Source organism: Nuphar pumila, chromosome 1, assembly GCF_984573655.1.
Source record: "Nuphar pumila chromosome 1, dmNupPumi1.hap1.1, whole genome shotgun sequence".
Lineage (NCBI taxonomy): Eukaryota > Viridiplantae > Streptophyta > Magnoliopsida > Nymphaeales > Nymphaeaceae > Nuphar > Nuphar pumila.
This window is the reverse complement of record NC_143249.1, coordinates 24782512-24807251: the sequence shown is the minus strand read 5'-3', so window position 1 is coordinate 24807251 and position 24740 is coordinate 24782512. Positions and strand designations below refer to the sequence as shown.

Below are 24740 nucleotides of genomic sequence, written 5' to 3'. Positions count from 1 at the left end.
TGGATCGGATATAGTTGGATATTTGATCCAAATTTGACATGTTATTTTTTGGACATGGATACTTGAGTAAGATGTCAGTGTGCGTTATGTTGGATATTGATATGTTATATCCGATTGTTTTTTCCATGAGGGCTCTGCTCATCTGGTATGAGCGACTTGTGAACGACATCAAGTTGACTGGATGCCATGAGTTTGAAACCCCTATGGGTGCACCTCTTTGCTGCTAGGTCAAAGTGGGTGCACTCCTTAGTGTGCAACGGAAACCTACGGTTTTATGCTAATGAACTCAATTATTAAAAGAAAAACATGGGTTTTTTTCAGATTTAGATTGAAATTCGATTAGTATTTTAAATCAGCTCTAATTTAAATTGAACACGGACCTAATCTAATTGCAGTTTTTTACAATTAAAAAAAAAATCAATCTTTCTTTTGCTGATCACCACATCATAATTTGGGATCTAAGTTCAACCCTACCTCATCGGATATATTGTTCACATTTTGCATTCAGATTCAGATGTGGCATATTTGCACCTCTATCTGATCCGTTTCAATTTCCATATAGAAAAGACAAAAAGATCACAGTAATCAATCACAAAGTTTTCCAAAATTGATGTTCAGGCACACGTGCGCGCACACACACGTAAAAGGACTAAGAAGTCATTTTCCAAAGAAATTTCACTTTAGACTCAGACATTCATTCGATGCTGCACTTCTGCAAATTAGAAAACAGTTCTGACCAGTGTTGTCAGTATCGGTGTGTGCGTATCGCCAAAAAATCGATATAATGGTGACCTGAATTGGCTATTTTTTAATAAATATAAAAAATACCTTAAATTTATTTTTTTTAATATTATTTTAACCACTTTAACACATGTCTCGTTTTGATTGACAGGTATTTTTTGACCGATTAAGAACAATTCACCTGAATGGCCCAATTCCGATACTGACAACATTGGTTTTGACCAAGTGGTATCCCATGTGGTAAGCAGGGTCCTGTGTCAAGCTGAAGGCCAAGGATCGAACCCCACTGACACATAAGGCAGCTGTTGATCTGGTAGGAATCTGCCTAACCCCAGCTTGCCTTTAAAAAAAACATTGGTTTTGACCCACTTCATAAGAGTGTTTGAAAATGCACCTGTGGAATCAACGTGTTCAGCAGATCAGGTCAAATGCAGAAATTGGATCCATGACAAAAAGAAACGAGGAAAATGGACGCCACAAAATGAAGGATTCTCATTTCTTGAAAACCAAGAATCGTTGATTCCATCAAACTTAACATGATAAAGCATCACCTCGGAACCAGCACCGGATAAAACAGAGCCTGCTAGCACCTGAACCAAGGGTGCAAGCAGTTCCGTTCTGGTGAATCATGACTGATGTGGTTCAGAGCCGACTCTTCGTGCAGCATCGAGTGCAGCATCGATCGATCAACATCCAAGCATGGACAAGCTCAGCTTCAAGTCAAATCTTGATTAGACCAAGGTGGAACATGACATAGTCAAAGTCCACGCAAGAAAGGGTTCTTTACCAGCATAAGTTCAGAGTTGATTAAAACCCGACTCGAGCATGCGTACCCAATTCCAACAAAGTTCAAGAGGACAAGAACCGAGCCTGAATATGCAGACAACAATGTTCTGAGTTGGACCCAAGTCAGCTTTATCAGCAATTCATGTAGACCATCAATATCCTCATCTGTTTAAAACTTTAAAGTGCTCTCTCTCTCTCTCTCTCTCTCTCATGCTGAATGTAATAAACCATTTTTGGTGTTTAACAAAACAAAGGCCCAATAAAATTCTCCCTCCAAAGCACAACATATCATCAAAACAAATGCATATATATCACCATCATCATTAGCACCTTCATAGGAAAGACTGATTGATTAGATACCTATAACCAAGGCTTAGTATACGCCTTGTGAGGCCACTGAAAAAAATATACAGCATCACCTGAAGACTACTTACAATCACTACAAATGTTCTCATTTAGCAACACCAGGAGCACCTAAAAACCAAATCACCATAATACGAACCGAGCCATCTGGTTAGCATGCACACCAGGCAACTAGTCTTCCAGCAACAGGCCACCACTTACATTCAAACCCAATCCAAGAGACTCTTATTTACCTTAACAAGTTTTCCCTGTTATAATTCCTCCCAACTTGAACTATATCCAGAGTGGGTAAATGCAGCACCTTCTGATTCAGTATGTACAATGGTTAAGTATGAACAAACCGATCAAATTACCAAAATGTCCTTCCAGATCTCAGCCAAGTGAGTAAGACCGCCAGAAAATAGAGCAAGAGGAAAAGCCAAACCTGCTTTGTAACTTTACAGCACCCAAAACAAACTTTCACTGCAAATGGCATAGATTGAATCTTGCATGATGCAGCAAGATCTGTTTGTATATTTCCTAATACCAAGGGCCAAGAGAAAGTCCATATCCCCTTCTTCCAATACATCAGCTTCAAGAACACTGTATAAACAATCTACAATACCTTGACACCATATGTTTGAAAACTTCTCTCCAACCTGCAATGTTAATTTTGATGCCTTGTTTATCAGAAAAGAAGTTGCTCCCCTTGACTCCCACAAAATTACGGTACAACCATATCTTGCATGTCACAAAACCATCACGGGTTCATGTCACAAAAAAACCCAGAACTTATGGGGAAAGCAAGGTCCAAAAACGTCTTCACTTTGATAATCCTGCTCAGGAGATAAAATAATCAGAGAGCAGCCATTCGTTCAGCTTTTTTATTGCATCCGTGAAAACAGCTATAAAAGCAAATATGGAAAAGAGAGAGCATCTTCTCCATAGAGTTTATTGTATCATGTTATATGCCAATGCAGGCATGCATGTGCTCTGAAAGGGAGAATTGAAAAGCAAAGCAGCAACCTCTAGTCATTACAAGTGATATTTGGAACATAGTCGCAGATGTGGGCGACATTTTGAAAATATCACGATAATATCACTGAAAATTCCTAAAACAATATTAAAGGCAAAATCTTGTGACATTTTGCAAATATCAGAAATTTATAGATGCCGTGATATTATCACTATGATATCACGATATAATCAGTTACTTTTACTTTTTAGTACTTCTTTTCTATATCTTGAATATTTTCTTATTTTTTATATTTTTTACTTATTTTTTGTCATGTGTATTTTATTATCGCCGACCCCAATTGTTTTGGGATGAAGGCGTAGTTGTTGTTGTGTATTTTATTATCTAAACACATTATTTTCTCACTTATATCTGCTATTTTATATTTTTCAAAATTTTAAGGCCCGATCTTTTCCCAAGATTTATCAATTAAACCTATATTATCATGAGAATTTTCCGTTTGAGATGTAGCAGAGACCGATATTCGTGACTGTGGTTTGGATAATGTTTAATGACGGAATGTTGTCAATTCTACATGTATAAGAACTAAGCTGAAAATTGCTAACTAAAAAGGAAACAATTACTAGAATTCTAGTGCTACCATACCATCTCCCTTCACTGACCAAAAAAAATAACCATCTACTAAGTTACAAGAAACATAACCTGAACTTAGGAACTAGAATCACAAATTTACACACTGAAAAACAATTTCTTGTAGGTTCTGATTATGTCTCTGCTTCATTTGAGTGTTTACTAAATTCTTACTTTTTATTCGCTAAGGATAGGTTACCTTCATCTCCTCAATCTTTCCCTTGAAATGTACTAATATTATTGATAGTGTGTTCAGAACTAACTTCTCTACGGCTGAAACTATCAACTTAATGATCTAATCTATTCTTCCATATGCGGAGACAATTTTTCTAGTCTGCAAACTCGTATTGGATGCAATAAAGGTGCTTGAGCTCCTCTCATAAACTGATGACCTTTCTATTTTACTTGGTTAAAAAATGCAAACACCCTCCAGTGTAAATAGAACTCTTCAAACATTTCCCGCCTGAAATTGAACATTTTAATGTTTCCAACAATTACAAAAACTACTAAAGGGAAAAAATATTACATTCGAGGACGTGAGTACTGAAGAAACTCCAACATGAAACCATCAAAGACAAAGAATGCATTATCCCCTAATTTATCTTCTCTAGTTCTTAAACTCATCAGAAAACTGTTTTACTCAGTATTTTATATCAAGTTCAAAACAGATTTCGACACTCTAAGACACCATCTTATCATACTAACAAAATCAGACATTAAAATTGTTCAGCGAGATGCACAAGAGAGGCAAGGAGATGCTCAATGAGGAAGATAGAAAAGCTTCATTAGTCTTAACATTAGGGTTACAACAAACAAGATAAAAGGGAGTGTTGACCCCCATAGTGTCCACTACAGGACAAAACAGAAACAGTGTAGTGGGATATAAAGTTTACAGTAATACCCTTAAACTAGAATGTATATACAAAAAGATACAATAGAAAGGGCATTACACACAATAGTCATATGGCATTTCCTTAACACTATCCCTCAAGCTTGAGGTGATGAGAATACAATCAACCCAAGCTTGAACAAGAATGATTGGAAAGCCTTCATCGGTAATTTTTTTGTAAAACAATCAGCTATCTGGTTCTGAGTTTCAATGTATGTCAAGGATATAACTCCATCCAGATATGTCTGACGAGTAAAGTGACAATCTATCTCGATGTGCTTAGTCCTCTCATGAAATTCTGAATTTTTGGCTTGATTGTCACAATGCAAAGTAGTGGTCGTGTCTATGTTAACTCTCATGTCTTGCAATAACCACCTCAACTAAATGATTTTTGCATTCACTTGAGCCAGTGCACGGTATTTTGCCTCAGTAGTGGATAAAGCAATTTTTTGTTGCTTCTTGCTCTTCCACGATATTAATGATTTTTCAAGAAACACTTAGAACTATGAGATAGAATGTCTATTTTGAGAAGATTTCTCAAAATCTGCATCACAGTATGCTTTCAACTCCAATAATGATGTAGCAGAAAAGAACAATCCATAATGCATGGTACCCCTAACATATCTAATAATTCTCATAATTGCTGCCAAATGAGATGATCTAGGGCCACTCATGAACAGACTCACCACATAAACTGCAAACATAATATATGGCCGCAAAATGGTCAAGTAAATTAAACTCCCAACTATCTGCATATAAACTATAGGGTCATTGAGTAGTTAAACATTTGTATGTTTTAATATGTAGTTAGCTTCCATAGGAGCATTCACTTGCTTTGTATCATTTGCAAGCATTGCCTTCCCAATCAAGTTTGTTGCATATTTGTGTTGAGTCAACAAAAATCCTTGTTTGGAGTATGCAATCTCAAAACCTAGAAAGTATTTGACTTTTCCTAAATCTTTCATTTCAAAGTTTTGAGCTGCAACCATTGCCCTATCATCACCAACAATAATCATATCATCTACATAAAGCAAAAGAAGACTTTGGATTTTATCTGAAGATGAATCCCAACCTCACCATTGCAACACTAAATTTCTCAAACCAATCCTTGCAGCTTGTTTCAACTCATACAATGTTCTCTTCAATCTACACACCCTGACTTCCTTATCAACAATTCCTTGAGGTAGCTCCATATACACTTCTTCCTCTAAGTCCTCATTAAGAAAAGCATTTTTCATATCCATTTGTCATTGTTCTCATCCTCTTATTGCAGCCACTACTAGCAAGGTCCTAATAGTAGTCATGCGGGTCACTGTTGCAAAGGTTTCACCAAAGTCTTGTTAAATTATGTATCAACATTGTAATCTCGTATATATATTCATATATAGAGAGAGAGATACATATACATATGTACTATGTATATATGTATATGTATCTCTCTCTATATATAAATATATTTACCTATTTATTTTTTGTCTTGTTTTTCACCCGAAAAGGGTATTTCTGTAAATTCCTATTTTACGCATATTCCATTTGGAATATGATTGTAACTTCTTTTAATTCTTTTATTTTTCCTTTTCTTTCTTTTTATTTTATTTTTTTGTAATATGTGCCACATAGGGAGGCTCCCCAAAGAGTCGTTGGGGAGCCTCCAACGGTCTCATAAATAGGGGCTTCACCCCTTTTGTATTTTCATGGCTTTGGGTCAAAGCCCAAGTTTCTAATAAAATTTGATTATTTATTTTTATGTTTTTTGTGAATTTGTGAGAGTTTGTGAATTTGTGCTTTTATGCACAAGTGTTCTAAGTGTTCTTATTGTGCATGTGTTGTTCTTTATCAAGAATATTGAAGTTTTGATCGTAGTATCTTGTTGAAGATACTTTCACATGGTATCATAGCCTCGTTTGAAGGAGGATCGTGCGTTTCTTTATTTTTGAGTACCTCGAAAAATGTGCCTTCAAGCTAGATCATCTTCTTCGGGCAATATTTTAGAAGCCTCCTTTATCAAGAAAGACTTGAAAAGCCCTTGAGGTACGTATTGTTTTTCATCATCTCTCCTCTCTAATGGGTGAAAAAGACTCATTTTTCTCTTGGCTTCAAACTCAATGGATCCAACTATCATGTTTGAAACGAAAACATGGAAGCTCACATCAAAGAAAAAGGGCTTCAGGGCTATGTCCAAGGCTCGATTCCCGAACCGGAACCTAAGATAACCTTGCTAGAGAAAGGAGAGATAAAAATTCTTGAAGGTGATGAAAGAACCAAGGCTCTTGAAGAATATATGAAAAATGATGAAGAATGGGAAATGAAAAATTTTAAAATCCTCTCTTGGATTCTTTCACCAGTAGAAACGAGAATTAATGCAAATATCATCAAGTTCAAGAAGGCTTCTTAAGCATGGGAATATCTTGAGAAGATGTACACCTCTAGGGACTTGTCCCATAAGTACTATCTCCAAAAAAGGGCGTTAACGCTTCAACAAGGGGAAATGACTATAAGAGAGTACTTTGCCGAGCTCTCTTCTATTTGGGACGAGCTTGCTATGATCGAACCTAAGTGGAGTGGAGAAGCCATAGAGCTTCACCATAAACAATTGGAAGAATATAGATTTTTCAATTTTTTGAATGGGCTTAGGCCCGAATTTGAACAAATCTGATCTTCCCTTTTATCCACCTTTACTTTCCCCTCTCTTGAAGATATAATTACTAAACTTAGTGGGGAAGAGACTCGGATGGGTATAAGCAAGAAGAACCCAAGTGTTCTAGCTACACCTTCCAACAATGAAGAAAATGAAGGTGTTAATGTCGTCTCAAGACCGGGGAGCAATTTAAGGACCTATAAGCCTCCTCACTTCAAGAATCAAAACTCAAGTGGTCAAAAAGCAAAGAGGGACTATAGCAAGCTTACATGCCACTTTTGTAAAGAGTCGGGGCACATTAAACCTATTTGCCCAAAATGAAAGAAATTACTTGCAATGGCTATGACATCTCAACCAGAGGAACAGTCATCACCGTCAAATGGGTCTCTTTCTCTTCAACAAATCGTAGAAGCTTTACAACCTCTTCTCAAGGGAGGCATTTTCGGAGCCGCTATGTCTACATCCTCACCTCCAGGTAAGACATCTTGGCTTCTAGATTCCGATGCATCTTTTCACATGACTCCAAGTGCTTGTTCTCTTTCCAATTTTTTTAAAAACTCTCTTCCATCTTTTGTCTCAACGGTGGATGGAACACCTCTTGAAATTAAAGGAATAGGCAATTTTGAAAAACAAGATTTCTTTGTTCCAAAAATTTGTCTTATACCAAAACTAAATTTAAATTTACTTTTGGTCTCTCAACTCTCGGACCATGGTTGTGATATAAAATTCTCTTCTAACAAATGTTGGATACAGGATCGTCGGTCCGGGAGGTTGATTGGGGAAGGCTCTAGGAGAGGAGACCTCTACTTTGTTGATTTTCTTCAAATTCCCAAGAACCAATTTTGTAATGTTGCTTAAAACAAAAATATTCATGTATGGCATAAGAGACTAGGACATCCCAACATTGTTAAAATCTCTTATTTGCCTTTTATTAAACATCTTTGTAAAGATGATTTTTTATGTAATGAATGTATTCTTGGAAAGATGAAAAGTCAACCTTTTACTCAAAGATCCATGTTTACGACAAAACCCTTTGAAATTGTTCATTCTGATGTATGGGGTCCGGCTCTTGTGATATCTAAAGGAGGATTCTCATACTCTATAATTTTTGTGCACGATTACACTAGATTTTGTTGGATATATTTTCTTAAACATAAACATGAAGTTTTTTCAACATTTAAAACTTTTCATATGATGGTTTTAAATCAATTCAATGGAAGTTTAAAAATTCTTAGATCTGACTCTGGTGGCGAATACCTTTCAAACGAATTCAAGAGTTATCTTGAAAGTTATGGTATTCTCCATGAAAAATCTTGTCCAAAAACCTGACAACAAAATGGGTTAGCTGAACGAAAGCATAGGCATGTCATTGAAAAAACTAGAACCTTGCTCATTTCGCAAAATATTCCGAAGAAACTCTGGGCTGAGGCAGCTCTTACATCGGTGTATCTCATAAATAGGCTTCCATCAAAAAATTTGAACAAGATTTCCCCATTTGAAAAATTGTATGAGAAAGAACTTGATTATAGCAGGTTAAGGGTTTTTGGATGTAAATGTTTTGTCATTACTCATAAAAACCACAAACTTTCCCCAAAGGTCATTCCTTGCGCCTTTCTTGGTTATTCTGAAACTCAAAAGGGTTTTCGATGTTATGATGTTAAAAATGACAAATTGTATGTTTCTAGAAATGTAAGTTTTTTGAAAAATCTTAGTGGTTTTGAAAACCTTGAATCTAATGACGAGAACATAGATTATTCTTATCTATTTGATCTATTAACTGAAAGTGATGATACTAGTGATGACGAGTCAAATCAGAATGACTCAAGTGATAATGAAACCAAGGAAACCAGTCCTATGTCCTCTCCATTTCATCAACATGTCGATGAGGAACCTCCTAGAGATCCCATCACCTATACTCGTAGAGATAGAAACACCTTTAGAAGTGCCCTTGAAAGATATGATGATGCCAGTAGGACTGCTCCTCAAAGTGAGGAGAACCTTCGTAGGACCGAAAGACATAGAAAAACTCCATTTAGGTTCATCTCATATGAATCTTTTTCACCTAAACATAGAGCCTAGAAACTTCGAGGAAGCACAAAAATGTCCTGAATGGATAGCCGTCATGGATAATGAACTCGGGGCTATGAGAAGAGCCAAGACATGAGAATTTCAAGACCTTCCTAAAGGTAGGGTATAGATGGGTATTTAAGGTCAAGACTAAGAGTGATGGATCCCTCGAGAGATATAAGGCCTGACTGGTTGCAAAGGGGTATAGTCAAGAATATAGGATTGATTATGAGGAGACCTTTGCCCCGGTGGCTCGAATGGTCATTGTCTGATGTATTATAATTGTTGCCTCAATCAACAAGTGGAACATCTATCAAATGGATGTTAAGAATGTCTTTTTAAACGAAGATCTAACTGAAGAAGTTTATATGGATTCTCCTCCTGGAATGAAGACTCCTAAAGGAAAGGTGCTTCGCTTTCAAAAAGCACTTTATGGTTTGAAACAAACCCCCAAGGCTTGGTATGATAGGTTTAATTTCATAATGAAAGAAAATGGTTTTTCATCCTGTTTTACTGATACTGCTTTGTTTGTTAGAAAATCCAATGCAAGAATTGTCATCTTACTGTTGTATGTGGATGACATGCTCATAACTGGTAGTGATCCTAAAGGGGTTAAGAGCATAAAATCAATTTTGAAAGATAAGTTTGAAATGTCTCATCTGGGTTTTCTGGCTTATTTTTTGGGTATTGAAGTAGCATACTCTCATAGAGGGTATTTCTTATCTCAAACTAAGTTTGCTTCTGAGATCATTGACAGATCAGGTATTACAGATGAAAAGGTTTGTGAAACTCCTGCTATAGTAGGAGCTAAAATGAAGATTGATGATGGTGTTCACCTTTCGGACCCTACTCCCTACAGACAGCTTGTTGGATCATTGATGTATCTGAGTATCACCAGATCAGATATCTCTCATGCAGTTCATACTGCAAGCCAGTTTCAGCATGCACCAACTTCAGTCCACATGAGTGCCATCTTGCGAGTCGTAAGATACATAAAGGGTACTCTAAATAAACGAGTTTGTTTGTCCTCTTCTTCTGATTTAAAAATATTTGCTTATATTGACTCTGATTGGGGAGGTGACCCAAATAACCGTCACTCCACCACTGATTTTTGTGTGTTCTTAGGAGACTCACTGATTTCATGGAGATGTAAGAAGCAACAAAAAGTGTTCATATCATCAACTGAAGCCGAATATCGTGTCATGGCAATTACTACCATGGAAATTGTATAGATCCATCAGCTGCTTGAAGACATGGGGATCACTATTGAAGGGCCCACTAAGCTATGCTGTAATAACAAGAGTGCAATTTATATTGCCAAAAATCATACTTTCCACGAGCGGACTAAGTACATTGAAATAGACTGTCACTATGTTCGTGAAGCCTATCTAAAAGGAGTCATTGATCTACCTTATGTTACTTCAGAATATCAGTTAGCGGATTTCTTCACCAAAGCTTTATGTACACCAAGATTCAACTTTCTCCTTGCAAACTTTCGGTCATTATGCCCTAAGTTTGAGGGTGAGTGTTAAATTATGTATCAACATTGTAATCTTGTATAAATATTCATATATATAGAGAGCAGTGTTGTTAAAAACGCGCCTCAAGGCGCAAAAAGCACGCCTCGCCTTAAGGCGAGGGGCGTTATGCCTTGAGGTGCATGTGTGAAGCGCAAAACCCTCGAGACGTGCGCCTCATAGGCCTTGAGGCGCACGCCTCGAGGTGAGGCGCGCCTCAGAATGAGGCATACACGCCTTGATTTATTTGGTCAAATGAGGGTCAAAACCCTCATTCGACCAAACATTAAAGCTTAAATGAAGCACCCCCGACCCTAATTAGGGTCTGGGGCCCTTTATTTTTTATGCTCATTTTTTTCTCTCTACTTTTTTTGCTCACAACCGTCTCTCACTCTCTCAACTCTCACGGCAGCCTCTATCTATCAGCTCTCAAAGTAGTCTCTCTCGTGGTGGAGCCTCGAAATAGGTATGCTCTCTCTCGTCTCTGATTTTTTTCACTTAGTCTCTTTCTCCAACATTCTCTCTCTCTCTCTCTCTCTCTCTCTCTCTCTCTCTCTCTCTCTCTCTCTCTCTCTCTCTCTCTCTCTCTCTCTCTCTCTCGTGGTGGTGGTGGTTCCCTAAAACAGGTACTCTCTCTCGTTAACTATATATGTAAAACAGCATAAAATATATGTAAAAAGAGAAAAACGTGTTATTGGTTTGGCTGCGTGGCTATCTAGATTTGTTAATCTCTCTCTGTCTCTCATTTGTTGGATCTCATCTTATATGGTACCTATACATGACTTATACCAACTATACGAAAATTCAAAATTAGGATTTGTATTTCATGGCATTGAGCAATTCATTTTTGTTTTATTTCAGATTACCTGAATCAGATCCATAGGTTGGATGGTCAAACGATCAATCAGATCCAAGATCATGCTTAGGCAGCATAATCTGAATCAAATTCATATGCAGATTTGATATATATGGTGCATGAAAGTAAAATTAGTGGTCATGCATGCTTGAGCCTGCATATTACCTGCTTCTTGAGCAGATCAAAATTTTTACTTGCATATCCAACCAAATCATGTCCAGTTTGATTCACAAGCAAGCCTCATCCGATTGGAAAGCAAGCAATCAACTAATGGAAGAATAAAAATTTAGGAAGAAACCTGTATATTGACAATGAAAAAAAACTCACTACCACCCTACGCTGCATATTTTTGCACATACAAGCATGTAGATTAATAAAAAAAGATACACATCACTTATTAATTGCTACAAAAGATTTCGACCATTCAATCACCTGAACAATACTTCCAGGACGACATGCAAGATCATTTTCTCGCCTATCTGACTTTAGCCAATCCACACCCTGCGCTGCATATTTATTTGAGATTTTTTATTTCTTGTTGGTTGTTGCTTCATCAATAAAGCATTTTTTATTTATTTATAATTGAAGATATTTTTTATAGTTTTTTTAAGTTTAAAAAAAATTTTTGAGGCTTACGCTTTACGCCTCGCCTCATATTTTGGTGGAGCGCCTCGCTACGCCTCAACGCTTTTCACAACAGTGATAGAGAGCGATACATATACATATTTACTATGTGTATATATATATATATATATATATATATATATATATATTTACCTATTTCTTTTTTGTCTCATTTTTCACCCGAAAAGGGTATTTCTATAAATTCTTATTTTACGCATATTCCTGGAATATGATTGTAACTTCTTTTAATTCTTTTGTTTGTTTTTTTCCTTTTCTTTCTTTTCTTTTTATTTTTTTGTAATATGTGCCACATAGGGAGGTTCCCCAAAGAATCGTTGGGGAGCCTCCGACAGTCACATATGTGACCGTTGGGGGCTCCCAACAACTCTCTTGGGAGCCCTCTATGTGGCTCCTTTGTAAGGTTATAAATAGGGGCTTCACCCCTTTTGTATTTTCATGGCTTTGGGTCAAAGCCCAAGTTTCTAATAAAGTTTGATTATTTATTTTTATGCTTTTTGTGCATTTGTGAGAGTTTGTGAATTTGTGCTTTTATGCACAAGTGTTCTTATTGTGCATGTGTCATTCTTTATCAAGAATATTAAAGTTTTGATCGTAGTATCTTGTTGAAGATACTTTCACAAGTCTATCTCATGTTACTGTCTATATCCCTTTGCTACAAGATGAGCCTTATATCTTTCAATAGACTCATCTGCCTTAGTTTTGATCGTATACACCCACATACAACCAATTACATTTTTCTGTCGGCGATTCAACCAACTCTCGTGCTTTCATTCTCTCCAAGGCCTTCAACTCCTTTGTCATTGTCTTTTGCCACTCTGGATATGATGCAACCTCAACATGAGATTTTGGTTCACTACATGACTAAATCATAATTATAAATGCTTGATGAGTAGCAGAGAAGGAATTATAGGAAACAAATCTAGAGGAAAGAATAGAAAGTCTACAACTACTATGCACCTGAGGAACAAGAGGAGACAAAGGTTTTGACTATGAGGATCGGCTTAGAGGATATCAGGACTTGGCTCGAGCAAGGGATCTTTCCCTTAATCATTTTTCTCGAAAAAGGGTTGTGTAGGGCCCCTCTAATGGTCTTCTATTGTATGTGACTCATTCCTTGTCATTTCTTCTCTTAGAAGTCCCTATGAAAAGCACCAAAAAGGATAAGGTAGATTCCATAATCTTCTTTGACTCATTTTGACTGTAGAATGGCATATGTTACCAAAATTATACATGCTTTCATGTCCACACTTTCCTACTTCCATGATCAAAACATTTATTATAGCCTTTTTTTGTCCTTTAGGATATCCTATAAAACAATACTTGATTGCCCTGGGGGACAACTTATCTTTGAATTGTTGAGAAATTAGAACAAAACATATACTTCCAAATACCCTCAGTATGCCATAATATGATTCTTTCTCAAACAGTCTCTTATGAGGAGAGATCTTTTCAATTACCTTAGAAGGCATTTGATTTATCAAGTGTGCAGTGAGAATTGTTCTCACTGCTTCCGCCTAGAACTCCTTAGGCATTACAGTGTGAAATAACAATGCTCTGGTAGTCTCCAATATATGTATGTTCTTCCTCTTTGCCACTCCATTCTGTTCTAGAGTATAAGAACAGGATCTTTGATACACAATCCTTTTCTCAAGCATAAATTCCTGCACCTCAGTACTCTTATATTCTCCTCCTAAGTCAGAACGTAAGATTTTTATTTTCACTACAAATTGAGTCTAAACATACATAGAGAATCTTTTACAAATATTAGTCAACTCACTTTGATTTTTAATAAAATGAACCCATGTATATTTGAAAAAATCATCTATAAATGTCACAAAATACATGGACCGTCTTTAGAGTTCAGTATTTCAAAAAGGACTCACACTCAATTTTCTTAAGATTGAACATGAGAGCATGACTCTTAAATAACCTACAGCTCTCACAACACTTTACATCATTAGAGACTCCATACTTACAAGAAGATCCAAGCAAACCGAGGATAACAAAAATTAAAGTCTAGAACTTGACACATGACTCAACTGTTGATGTTACTAATTTACATCTCCAAGTTTGGGTTTCACTGAAGTCCCATCAAGAAAACCACTTAGACCTTTGTCATCAACGATGGCTAACACAAAATCAGACCAAACAAAATAAGTCAGCTGAATATATGAGTATCTTCTTTCTCCATTTCAACCCAACCGCCAAACTACACCTTTTGATGGCTACACAAACCAGCAAAATACAGCAAAAAGAACCACAATATGTTGTACGAAATCATAAGAATACGATAGATTCTCAAGCCACTAAGCTTCAATGACACCTCTTTTCAACTACCCACATAAACGGACATAGCATACACACTTCCAAAATGCTGCACTCAGTCACACCACAAATATGCAAAGACCCAATACAGTGTATAGAGGCGAAACTGTGCAATAGAAGACCCAAACCCGATAAACTTGAAAGTTCGAGAGGCACCTGTGAAAGAGGAAAGAAAGGAGAACAAAGGATGCGGCTGTCACGATTTCAATCCAAATGAAATCGTGACCTAAACATTCTATTAATAAGTGTAAATCAGTATGGGTCCGGGTCTGGTGTAATGTCCAGACCCGAAAGACCCAAAATGAATAAAACATACAGACTCGGGTCCTAATATTCAGACTGTACATACAATGGATCCGGTACATACAATGGATCCGGGTCTTACTATCCAAAATACACTTTTTCACCCCCCCCCCCTCAAGTTGATCATGGTTTTGGACCATGAACAACTTGCCTTTAAGCATCCAAAAACGATCTTTTGTCAAACCCTTTGTAAATATGTCTGCAACTTGTCTTTCAGTATTGACGAACTCAGGCTCGATCTTTTTTTCTTCAACCTTTTGTCTCACAAAATGTTGGTCGATCTCAATATGCTTAGCACGACTGTGATGTACAGGATTAAATGACATGTTGAGAGCGCTTTGATTGTCACACAGCAAGGTAGAGTGAAATATCTTTTCTCCCACTTCAGTTAGTAGATGCCTGATCCATGTGGCTTCGGCAGTAGCGGCAGCCATGGATCGATACTCAGCCTCAGTGCTTGATCTAGCGACAGCCTTTTGTTTTCTACTACTCCAAGAGACTAAATTTCTACCAATGAAGACACAATATCCTGATGTAGATCTTCGTTCATCAGGATCTCCTGCCCAGTCTGCATCACAATATACAGTAAGTTCATGCTCATCCTTGCTGCCAGATGACTGTGGTGAATATATCAATCCGTCCCCAATGGTTCCTTTCAGATATCGAACGATCCTCTTAACTGCTTCCATATGTCCAGTACGTGGTGCATGCATAAACTGAGACACTTGATTGACTGAATAAACAATATCAGGACGAGTGAATGTGAGATACTGTAACATCCCTATTAGACTGCGATATCTGGTAGGGTCCTCATACAGGTCTCCATCATGAATGCTAAGTTTTTGGTGAAGCACACTTGGAGTTCCTAGAGGCTTGCAGTCTTTCATACCTGCCTTACTGAGAACATCTACAGTATACTTGTGCTGAGTGAGAGTCAAACCATGAGCTTGGCTGTCAACTTCTACACCAAGAAAGTAACGCAAGACACCAAGATCTTTCATTTTGAACCTCTGGCCTAGCAAGTTTTTTACTTCTTTGATGTGAGCTTCAGAGTTTCCTGTGATGACAATATCGTCAACATAGATTAACAGAAGGGTGGTCACATTCTGACTTCTAAAAATGAATAATGAGTGGTCCAGTAGAGAACGTGAAAATCCATGCTTTTGAATCTCAAGCGAGAAGTTGTCAAACCAAGAACGAGATGCTTGTTTTAGACCATAAATAGCTCTCTTTAGCCTGCATACATGGGTTTTGCAGTTTTGTTCTTGATATCCAGGAGGTTGTTCCATATAGACTTCCTCCTTCAAATCCCCATGCAGAAACGCATTTTTTACATAAGCTGACTCATCTTCCATCCATGTTCAACGGCTAGGGAAAGAATGATTCGAATCGTTCCCATTCTCACCACCGGGCTGAAGGTCTCATCATAATCTTGCCCTGCTTGTTGGGTGAACCCTTTTGCCACCAGTCTTGCCTTGTATCGTTTAATGGTTCCATCTGGTTTATACTTTATTTTGTAGACCCATTTGCATCCGACAACATTTTTGTCAGGTGGTCTGAGAACAATTTCCCAGGTTCCACATTCATGTAATGATTCATTTCATCATTCATGGCTTCGACCCATTTGGTAGAAGTAGTTGTCTGACAGTACATAATAGGTTCATCTTCCTTATTGAGGGCTGTTAAAAACAGCTGAAAATCCAAGGAAAAGTTGTTGTAACTTACCCACCTATCAATAGGATGTCATATGCGATTTGATCTCCTAACGTCAAGGGTACGAGAGGGAGTAGGGTCGGTTGCTGATACGGGATTTAGATAACTTGATGTTCTCGTTCTCTGTCTAGAATAGGAAATGCCCTTGTATCTGCCTGGTACGGATGATGATACTTCTTCCTCATTCTGTGATCTCGATGTCCCGGTGGTTTCAAACACTTCTTCTTCTTGTTGCACACAATCTGGAGGACAGACTTCATTAGAGCTAGTAAAAAGTTCTGAATTCAGCCAAGAATAATAAACTTCAGTTGCATTAGGGGACATGTCCGTTGTATCGACTCTGTGATCAAAATTTTGCTCGTCAAAGACGACATTCCTTGAGATTTTGATGCGCCTGTTGGTTGAATCATAACACCTATATCCTTTGTAGTCGTCTGCATATCCCACAAATCTACACTTTTGAGCCTTGTCCTGAAATTTATTTCTCAAGGACCGATCAATGTGCACATAACAAACACGTTCGAAGGCACGCAAATCATGATAATTAGGATGAGCTCCAAAAAGACAGTAATAAGGGGACTTATTTTTCAGAACAACCATAGGCAGTCTATTTATCACATGTACGGCAGAATGAAAAGCTTCGGTCCACAGATTGATGGGAAGATTACTGTCATGAAGCATACTCATGGCACTTTCAACGATATGTCTATGTTTTCGCTCAGCAATCCCATTTTGTTGAGGGGTGTGTGGACAGGACACCCTTCTTCCTATCCCATTATTTTGAAGAAAGGAAATAAAGTCACTAGAGTTGAACTCCCCACCTCCATCACATTGGAAAAATTGGATAGACTAGAATTGAATTTTTACTAAGGAAAGAAAATTTTGAAACAAAGAGAAAACTTCCGACTTATTTTTTATGAAATATATCCAGGTGTATCGAGAATAACTGTCAACAAAGATTATGTAGTATCTGCTTCCAGATCCAGAGGTAACTGGGGCGGGTCCCCATACATCAGATTATCTCAAAAGGTTTTAAAGCTCTCTTATTAATGGAACAAAAAGGTAATACATGACTTTTGCATAAAAGACAACTGGAACACTTCTGACTGTTCTCGTCCCCATTGAGACTTTCTTTTGGGATGAGATTATTCGAGACAAGTTTCTCAATAAAATGACTCCCACAATATCCTAATCGACTATGTCATAAGAAAGGCTTATTACATTCAGAAATACTAAAAACATTTGCAGAAGAGGAAGAACACGACTCTAATGAAGACTTCGAATCCAGATGAGCAGGGGAGACGGAATGACATGGAGCTTCTTCAAAGACATACATATTGCCTCGTCTCTTTCCTTTAGCGAATGTTTCCCTCGTGCGAAGGTCCTTGACCTGCACAGAGAAGGGAGTGAATTCAACTGAAGCATGATTATCATCAATAAGTTTGGAAACAGAGACAATATTTTTCTTGATGTTGGGAGCATGAAGAACATCAGAAAGTTCAAGGGTGGAATGTGACATGGGAATGACAGTTTTTCCAACATGAGAAACAGGATGGTGGGATCCATCGCCAGTGACAATTTTACTTTTGCCAAAATAAGGAATAGGGTTGGAGAGTTTACCTGCATCACCAGTCACGTGAGTTGCTGCCCCTGAGTCAACAAACCAAGCACATTGATCATTCTGCTTCAATTTCAATTCTGACAAGGCGGATATCAACAGATCTTTAATCTCTCCATTGTCTCTGATATTGGTGAAATTTCTTTTGTGTTTTGTCTGTGAAGCCTTTCCTTTATTTTCTGGATTGTGCCAACAATTCGCCTTGATATGCCCCCTTTTGTTACAAAGGAAGCAAGTGGGGATGGATCTTTGTCTCTGTGCATGAGTCATCATGTTCGAAGTGGGGAGCAAACCACGTCCTCCGTGTCCACTTCGCCCTTGCCCCCTCGTCCTTTTCCTCGACCGTAAGTCACCCCTGTGGCAAGAATTTCTTGGGAATTTGTATGAACATGAGTTTCTTCAGAAAAACCTTTAAGAGTCGTTTCATACTGAATTAATTTAGCTCGTAACTCATCAAAGGTAGGAAGGGCAGGTAGACACAATAGTGAAGTAACAATCATGTGGTAGTCAGATCCCAATCCACTCAGAGTTTGTTGCACCATATCACCGTCACTTACGGCACATCCTATAACTGCAAGTTGGTCTGTGATAGTCTTCATCTTGTTCAGATATTCCATGATGGTCATGGAATCCTTTTTTAGCAACTGAAATTCTCTCTTGAGAAAAACCATTCTCGCCTGTGAAACTTGTGAATACGTCTGAACCAATCTTTCCCAGAGTTGCAGGGATGTACAATTGTCGGGAATGGCAACAAGAACCTCTTGGGACAGGGTAGAAGTGATATATGCAACTACTGCTTGATCTTTCTTTTCCCAGTTGAGATACTCCACATTTTTAACATACACAATTGAACTTACCCCTTTGTCATCTTTCTCTTCTCTCGTAACAAACTCTAGTGGTACTGGAGTGGTTCCATCCAGGTGGCCTAAGAGTCCTTGGCTCCTTATAAAAGGGATGATTTGTCTCTTCCAGATCAAGAAGTTTGAGGTGTTTAGCTTTTCGGAGACAAGCTGATTTAGAAAACTCGAAGAGATGCTCGATTGAGAGGAACGAGAATCCATGAAGAGAAAGGAGGGAGGAGAAAATTAGCAATAATAATCACGAAGTGAAATGCTCAATTTGTTGCCGAGAAGGGTACTGGTCACCCTCTTTTTTTTTCTCGGTTGTCACTTTTCAAGAGATTGACGATCTGAGTCTGTCAGATCCAAAAAAATCTTTTCTTCCCTTTTTTATAAGGCTTATGTTTGAAGTAATAAAAAAAATGAACAAATAGCCGACTGTTTTCTGAATACCAAATGAGACAGCGTGAATAGAAAAGATACAGACGCTGGTTAGGAATGAAAAAAGCCTCAGATCTGTTGTAAAGGTGAGATCAGATCTGGATATATCAGACAAAAAAGGAGGAGAACTGAATACTTGAGATATTTCCAAGTACAAACGATCAGACCAAAACAGATCGACTTTAGGGACTCACGTGAAACGTGAGTCCACCAGAAAATCAGGGAGACAAACGAGGGATGAGGGAGAAAAATCAAAATTTCAGGTTACCGTGATGGAATTAGGGATTTCACGTGAAACGTGAATCCACATAGAGATAGAGGAGGGAGACACGGTTCGCGTTACCGTTATGAGATTAGGGATTTCACGTGAAGTGTGAATCCACAGAGGAGAAAAATACGAGAAATGAAGAACACGAGAGAGATAAAACCTCAAACCTCTAGTTCTGGTTGAACCCTTCTTTGAAGCCCCTTCGACCTTCGATCCTGGATCTCGGCTCTGATACCATGAAAGTTCGAGAGGCACCTGTGAAAGAGGAAAGAAAGGAGAACAAAGGATGCGGTTGTCACGATTTCAATCCAAATGAAATCGTGACCTAAACATTCTATTAATAAGTGTAAATCAGTATGGGTCCGGGTCTGGTGTAATGTCCAGACCCGAAAGACCCAAAATGAATAAAACATACAGACCCGGGTCCTAATATTCAGACTGTACATACAATGGATCCGGTATATACAATGGATCCGGGTCTTACTATCCAGAATACACTTTTTCAAAACTAACTGGCTGAAAATCACAATCAAGAGGGACTGTTATCTACCGATGCCCAGTTTGTATGCAAAAAACAGCACAAAAGCACACGCAATATGCCACAGATTGAGTATTTGGATCAAAAATAAACACAACACATAAATCAGCATATCGATAGCCAAAATACCAAATTATTGGTTACCGCCCCCAATATTCCTTAAAAAAAATCAAAACTCCACATAAAGTAAATCTCAGCCACCATACTCAAAAAACGACCAGAATACACCTCTTAAGAGGTGCCAAAACCCACACATGCAAACAGACCAAGCATTTTTTGCAAATTTGTACACTGTTCACCCTCATATCCAGAAAATACAAGAAAATTCATAAAAAATGAGATATGTATCCGATTGCCAAGATCTTTTATTCACAAAACTAGTAAATTCATAGTCTCAAGAATACCCAAACCAAATCACAAAAATCTGCACTGATTGTACAAGTCAAAGCCTTAGGAATGACATCAGCAAAATCTATGTAGATCCCAGATGAAGCGCCCTTCTCCCTTGCACCAACACACTCAAATTCCTCTCTGGCTTGCTTGTATGGCTTTAATACCATGTTCAGCAAGATGCACGAGAGGCAAGAAGGCGATGCGCCGATGCTCAATGAAGAAGATAGAAAAGCTTCATTAGTCTTAACATTAGGGTTACAACAAATAAGATAAAAGGGAGTGTTGACCCCCATAGAGTCCACTTCAGGACAAAACAGAAAAGTGGTGTAGTGGGCTATAGAGTTTACAGTAATACCCCTAAACTAGAATGTATGTACAAAAAGATACAATAGAAAGGGTATTACACACAATAGTCATATGGCATTTCCTCAACACAAATTAGAATTTCTGACAACAGGGTTTTGCAAACTATCTCTTGTATTGATTGATAAGTGATAACCAATGCCAGAGAGTCACAACTCAATCTTGATACCTTAACCAACTTCCTAGTAGATTAGCATTATTTTTCATGCCTTCAAAAGCTATCTCCATGTGGCATGCGCTATTTGTTGTGCTTCTTGTCAATCATCTTCCTATGTGGTAAGTTTTTTCATTCCAGTTAGGCAATCACATACATCAGCTGTTCTAATAATCCTATAATACGACGGTGAAATAGGCACATCTCTCTCTCTCTCTCTCTCTCTCTCTCTCTCTCTCTCTCTCTCTCTCTCTCTCTCTCTCTCTCCTCCTCGTGTTTTTCTTCTTCTTTGCCTCCTCTTTTTCTTTTTCTTCCTTCTCTTCCTGTCTTTCTTCTTCTTCCTTCTCATCCTCCCTATGCCTCCTCCTCCTCTCTTTCTTCTCCTTCCTTCTCCTCATGTCTTTCTTCTTCTTTCTCATCCTCCGTCAGCCTCCTCCTATCTTTCTTTTTCTTATTCCCACTCCTCCGCCTCCGTTTTCTTCTTCTTCCTTCTCAACCTCCTCCTCTCTTTCTTCTTTCTTCTTTCTTCTTTCTTCTTTCTTCTTTCTTCTTTCTTCTTTCTTCTTTTCTTTTTTTCTTTTTTTCTTTTTTTCTTTTTTTCTTTTTTTCTTTTTTTCTTTTTTTCTTCCCTCCACCACTTCCTCCTCCTCTCTTCTTTTTATTCCTTCTTATTATGAAGCAAAAAATTATTAAGACCATTACCTCATCGTCATATACATTGTATATGATATACCTTTGTTATGTCATTATACATTGTTGATTCTTTTATTAGTATAATTTACTTCTTTTTTACTTGACTTGTTTGATTATTTCAAGTTTTCTTAATTCACTTAGTGTAGCCATAATATATTTAGGTTGATTTAATTGTTGTGTTATTTTTTTATTGACGAAGAATAGCAATTGTAGATTGTTATTTTCATTTATTTCATGAACTTATGTATGATGATGATATGATAATTGTTTTTATTTCATTAGTGTTAATTTGAAACTGTTAAAAATTATATATATAACCTCTCTGCACCCCAGCACCCAAGTTTTTTTAAACTGTCGCATCCACACCTGCATCTATGTGACAGCCTATAATCACAAAAGTCATCATGTTAAAGATTTCTTTTTTTCTTTACCATCACTATTGCAAATCCTGCTATCCTTTTGACGGCTTTTTCTGATGGAAATAATTTTTTAACCCAGCTGTGACTTTGAAAATAGATCCTGACGGTGAGCCACTAGCAACTGGAAAGTGTTTTTTTTTTTTCAATAACCAAGTTGAGGGATAGACCCTGTGGTGGATTGAAAGCCAAGAACCCTTGGTTATGACAGTTATTAAAAGCTTTCCTTCCAGCCATATCGTTCAACCTCTGACAAAGTCATTAAAAGCTTTCCTTCATCTTTACTTATTGATCCAAATACACCCCTAATTTGGTACAACTCGCAGCATGATATGACCAGCAACTTTAACTTTTGGTTTCTGTTCAAAGTCAATGCACTGCCACCCTTTTCTTATATTTCATGTTCCATAGTGACAAATGCAAAGCAGCAATTAAATAGTAGGTGAAAATTTTAGATGTTTTATATTTCTCACATTTTTATCTGCAAAATATTGGTGAAAGTAAATAAATTAGATAATAAAAAGATAAGCAAAAAGGAATCAAAAATTTTAAATATGTAAAAACATAAAACAGGTTTTTTCCGTTTTCAGATAAGTATAAATATGATGATATCTTTCAAAAATATTGTGATATTGGTCATTATACCCATTCCCTATCAATGTTATAATTTGATAGTATCTTTAAAAGTTTAAATATTAGATCAATATAATGAACACTATAAATATGTTAGGTATTTTTTTCAAGGATAGACATTCTTGTAAATATAACTGATTCATCTATCTATTAAAAAAAAAGAGCACCAATACAATTTCATCAATAACTGAAGTTGTAAAGTTGCAAATATAAGATGTGAAATGAAATGGGGATCTTCGAAACACGAGCTTAGATTAACAAGGGCAAGTGTCAAGAATGACACTAAAGCATAACCCTTAAAAAGGGTATAACTGGAAACAAAATAAAAATAAAAATGTATTCTTTATTGATATGAAAAACCAATTGCTTAAGAAGCATTGGAGTAAAATACAAGAGGGGCTGCACCCCTTTATATACACAGCTGAAAGAGGACTCAATAGAGCTGTTGGGCACAGTCCAACAACTCTATTTAGAGCTGTTGGAATGTGTCAGTCCAACAGCTCTATTGCTAGTCCAACAGCTCTATTGCTAGTCAAGTCTGGACAGGACTTGACTAGCAACAGTCATTCTAGTTCAAACTGAACTAGATGACATAAAAACAAAAAATAAAAATAAAGGAAAAAAAATTACAGAAAAGAAAGAAATGAAAAATGTATTTATATATATATATATATAATATTATTATATATACATATATGTACAGTTTTACATTTTAACACTCCCCCTCAAACTTACGGTACAATGAGTGAAAGTTTGTCTAAGAGAAAGTGAAATCGGGGAGCAGCGAGAGGCTTTGTAAAGAAGTCTGCTAACTGATATTCTGAAGTGACATATGGCAGATCAATTATCCCGTGTAGATATTCCTCTCTGACGTAGTGACAATCCATTTCGATGTGTTTGGTGCGTTCGTGGAATGTTCTGTTACTGGCAATGTAGATCGCACTTTTGTTGTCACAACACATTTGTGAAGCCTTTGTTGCTTCAGCTCCCATGTCAGCAAGCAGTCGTCGGAGCCAAACTACTTCCATGGTCGTGGTTGTCATGGCTCTGTATTCAGCTTCGGTGGATGAGAGAGATACCTTCTGCTGCTTTTTACACCTCCACGAGATTAATGATTCCCCTAAAAAGACACAAAAGCCAGTGGTTGAGTGTATATTATTGGGATCACCTCCCCAATCAGCATCAGTATATGCAATTAAATCAAGAGAAGAGGAAGATAAGAAAAGTCCTCGTGAAAGAGAGGACTTGATGTATCTGATAATACGCATGACTGCTCCCATATGAACAGAAGTAGGAGCATGATGAAATTGACTTGTTGTATGAACAGCATGCGCTATATCTGGTCTGGTAATGGATAGATAAGAAAGTGCCCCGACAAGCTGTCTGTAAGAAGTAGGGTCTGCAAGAAGTTCTCCATCATCAATCTTCATTTTAACATTAACAACTTCTGGAGTGTCAACTTTCTTATCATCAGTAATACCAGACCTGAAAACAATATCAAAAGCAAATTTAGTCTGAGATAATAAATATCCTCTAGGAGAATAAGCAACTTCAATGCCTAAAAAATATCTCAACAAGCCCAAATCAGTCATTTCAAAATGAGATTTAAGAAGTGTTTTGATTGTTTCAACTCCCTGTTTATCGCTTCCAGTGATGATCATATCATCCACATAGAGAAGAAGCACAATGATCCATGCATCAAAATTCTTAATAAACAAAGCAGTGTCAGTTAAACAGAATTGAAAACCAATATCAATCATAACACGACTAAACCTATCATACCAAGCTTTTGGTGCTTGTTTAAGTCCATAAAGAGCTTTTTCTAAGCGAAGGACTTTACCCTTAGGAATACTTAGACCAGGAGGGGGTTCCATATATACTTCTTCAACTAGCTTTCCATTTAAAAAAGCATTTTTGACATCCATTTGAAAAATAGACCATTTTTTGATAGAAGCT

The 24740-nt window shown here is 37.3% G+C and overlaps 1 protein-coding gene across 2 annotated transcripts in view; it reads right to left on the bottom strand.

Moving 5' to 3' along the window:
• Window positions 1–1862: 1862 nt before the first annotated feature.
• The window catches only part of LOC149848391 (regulator of nonsense transcripts UPF3-like), a 55638-nt gene continuing 32760 nt past the window's right edge, over window positions 1863–24740 (bottom strand). Inside the window, exons 12-13 of one of the 2 annotated variants that reach the window (XR_016429159.1) lie at window positions 2315–2705; window positions 1863–2194 (exon numbers count right to left, since the gene is read on the bottom strand). The gene's annotated coding sequence lies outside the window, so the exon portion shown is untranslated. Of the gene's footprint in view, window positions 2706–24740 lie in introns of both variants that reach the window. The other variant, XM_089994172.1, reaches the window with a different exon arrangement.